The sequence below is a fragment of the Cyprinodon variegatus genome, unplaced genomic scaffold (assembly GCF_000732505.1).
Source record: "Cyprinodon variegatus isolate N-32 unplaced genomic scaffold, C_variegatus-1.0 Scaffold328, whole genome shotgun sequence".
Lineage (NCBI taxonomy): Eukaryota > Metazoa > Chordata > Actinopteri > Cyprinodontiformes > Cyprinodontidae > Cyprinodon > Cyprinodon variegatus.
The window spans coordinates 502,558-506,582 of NW_015150781.1; positions in this window are offsets into that span (position 1 = coordinate 502,558).

The window sequence follows — 4,025 nt, forward strand, 5'->3', positions numbered from 1 at the left end:
ATCAATATGTTGAGCCACACGTCCTCTGTGACCGCACCCGGACTGCTCCATAGCTAATGTTAGAGAACGCACTGTTTTTAATGATTCTTTGCACCGCATTCACAGCGCATTCAGTGTTAGCAACAAGTGTAACTTTTACGAACTAGGGCTGTTAAACCTGTAACTTCCAGATTTAGCGGCCCTGTCACTATTCCATCCGTAGCTTCAGCTCCTATCAGATATACATCCGGGTCGCCCTCGATTTTACTTTGTAAAAAAGAACTTAAATACGTTTTTTGCTTCCTAAAAATTATAAGTGTACTAAACTATAACGTGTGCCTTAAAATCCTTCCTGTTTCATCACCCGTCTGTTCCCGATCTACACCGGAAATGGGATCCTACGCTACTTCCGGGAGCTAACTTTTTCAGCTTTAGATTTAAAAAATAAATGTTGTCTTTTTGAGTTTTATGTTTTCCCTTCCTGTCAACATTATGGTATATAGAAACTATAAAAAAAACTAAAATGCAGATAAACATGGTTTAATCAGATTTAGCAGGACTGCTGAGCGTCAAATGATGACGTCAGAGAAGCTGTTGAATGGAGAAAATGGAAAAAGCATTAAATTGTCTCAGAAAAGTACATTATTTTAAAGATGTAGTGTAGCATTCTTTATTGATTTAAGGATAAAAATAAGTACTTTAGTAGTAGAATTACATTATTTACGGCAACCTGGATTAATATCTGCTTACACATGAGCAAACGAGCCGATGGTACAGATCAGGAAGAGGCAGGTGCCTCTGAAAGCAATTGGCAGAACTGAACTAAGTGTGTTTTGGAATCTTTGAATCAAAAGACTGAGAATTTAATAAGTTTGTTGCAAAGAAAAGCTCAGTTTTCATCTCTCTAGATTAAATCCTACAACAGAGAACCAAAAATATTCCCACATAAACTTTAAGCTGAGCTAACTTTCCCCTTTAAGAGATCTCAGAGTGCTCTGGGTCACATGACTTATTTAGTTACGGACCAGCCACCATAGAGCATCGATACCTGCTGTATATTGTCCTGAAAAATCATTTTATACTGTTTATCTCCAATGAAGCTAATAATAGGGTCAAAAGCTGCAGCGTTGCTTTAAAGAGACAAGAAAGTATGAATGCATTACTAAGTATATAAAAACTAAATTTTCCTAGAGATAAATTCTTAATACAAATGTAAAATAAAATGGTAATGAAGCTTTAAAGTAACAAATTAACAGACCAAAAAAAGATAAATAAATAAACATGAAGCAGCAAATGTGTGGGGAACTGCAAAAAAGAAAATAGCAGCTTTGGAAAAATCATCAGATAAATAGCAACAATAATGCATCAGAAAAAAGAATAAAAGCAAGAATCTATTGATCAAAACAACACAACAAAGAAAACTAAATAAACTTGTTTTAAATTCACAAGAAAAACAAGTAATATGAGAAGAAAACAAGTCAATGAAAAACAGCTATTAGACGTATTGATCCCTTTGATCATAAATGAGGAAAATCAAATATAAACCATTATAAATTGAACAAAGAGTGTGAAACTAGCATTTTATTAAGAAAATAAATCAACAGAAAAAAACATTTCAATATCTGCACCTAGACAGCGTTTTGCCGTTCTTAGATTAGTGTCTTTGGAGAAGTGTGGCAGTCATCTGGAATCTCCAGGTGACAAACTGTCCCGTTTGTTACGACGTCTAAACCACATCTAATCCATGAACCATTTTCCTGTATGAGGGACATTAAACCTCTGCAACCAATCAGACTTAAAATCATCATTCCATCCCTCAAAGCTGTAAGCAATCGGTTAAATGAACTGATAACTGTCCTGCAAAATAATTCAGTTGGTTTTATTCTCTTCCACAGCAGTCAGAGCCTGCAGGAGTGACAGCTAACCTCCCTTAGTGCTGCTTATTGATCAGCCCTCCACGCGGCTGCTGCTGCTGCTATTACAGAGCATCTACACTCCTCATATGTGTGTGTGTTTGTGTAAAAGCTTCTCAGTGACATGCATCACTTTGGGTTCAGAGGTTGTAGTTTGTTTACCCACATTCGAACACCATGGTCGGCCCAACAGGTCCTGACAGCAGGGATGCTGCTGCTGCAGAGCTGAAACTGATTTATTTTCCTTTCGGCTGCTGAGAGCTGTCTCTCTGTTGTTCAAGTCAAAGTTAAAAAATATTTTCACAGTCAGTAAAAACCCTTTTACCTTGGTTTAAGTTGTGTTTTAGCTTCACAGAGCAGAATAACACAGAAATACAGTAATAATGTAATAAAACTTACTATCACTTGTTCAGCTGAAAAAGTGAACCCCATAGATTTCTTCACAGCGGGGGGGGGGGGGGGGTAGAAATGGTTTGACATGTTGCAGTTTTAACAAGATGAAAACATGCGGTAATATCCTACTAGCTGTTGATAATATTTGTTGAATTATATCTTATAACCTAAAATAGAACCTGAATTTTGTCAAAAGTTCTTAAAGGATTGTTAGGATATTTATCAATAATTATTAATACTAACACTAGTACTGCACTGGAAAAAATCAAAATCTAGACGAGTCTTTTTTTTTCTTAAAATAAGTGCATTTGCCCTTGGATTAAAGTAGTAAAAGAGACATCTTGCCAATGGAACAAGGCAATTTACACTTAGAATAAGAAAACAGAATAGCATTGTTTAATTTCAAGTGATTATTATCTAATTATAGTAAAAATACTCATTCCATTGGCAAACTATCTCATTTACCTACTCAAATTAAGGTGAAATACACTTAATTTAAGACATTTTTACTTATTTCTAGATCAGTTTTCCAATGTGATAATTATTATAATACTAATAATATAATTAAATACCTTCATGTTAAAGATTTTGGTTGCGGCTTTGAGGCCCCAAATGCAGAGACGAAGCGGCAGAGGTGAGTTCTTGTAGTTTTAATGGAGTATCCAAACTGGAGAATCCAAACATCCAACAAGATGAGGAACCAGCGCTGAGGAACTGCACAGGGGGAGTATATAAGGCAGACTGAACAAAGACTGCACCAATGAGCTGATTGGGAGCAGGTGTGAACAGAGGAGTCTAGAGGGGAGCTGGGGAAAAGGAGACCAACAGATGAGGGCAAAAAAGAAAAACCTAAGAACTGAAATATACCCAGAAAAACACAACAAAATAGGAATCAAACCAATAAACTAGAAAACAGAGAAAAACGTGGATCAAAGTGAAACTGAATACTCAAAAGAAAACTAAAGAGAACCAAGACTGTGACACAGAGACGTTTAATCACGTCCTTTCTGACAAAAACTAAAACAAAAAGCCCCCTTTGCAATAACTTGAAGCTGGCAATAAACATCACACATCAATAATAACTAGAAATGCATGGATGAAAAAGATGCTACAATCTATTTGATCTTCTGCAGGAATCACAGGAAACATTGCTGTGTTCCACACAGAGACGTCTGTTTATCCACAGGTAGTTTGGCTTCATGACCAAACTGCAGACGCTGGATTGAATGATGTCTCTATTATCACTCCTCTTAAAGGACTAGGATCTAGGACCTAAGATCTAGGATCTAGGATGAAGGGACGTAAAAAAAAAAAAAGGAATTTCTAGTGAATGTCAGGGCATTCTTTAATCTCTAAAGAGGATTCTGGACCACTGAGCGACAGTACAATCATTTTCCCCTTCAGCTCAGGTAAGGATCTTTGGTGGTTCATAGTAGCACAGTGACAGGTGTCTGCTGTGGCCCATAATCTGGATAGGTGTGTCTGTCTGTGTGGCTTTTAAAGCTCTGAATCAGCTTGACTCAAATGTTAGATCGCTGGCAGACTACTGTAGAGCAGGACTGTATGTTAATGAGGCAGTTTAGACTTTTGATTGATGTTTTCAATGCAAGGGACACATTTTAAATCAGAACTATAAACATTAATGCATTCTTTAAAACTGTATGTAATATACACTCACCGGCCACTTTATTAGGTACCCCATGCTAGTAACGGGTTGGACCCCCTTTTGCCTTCAGAACT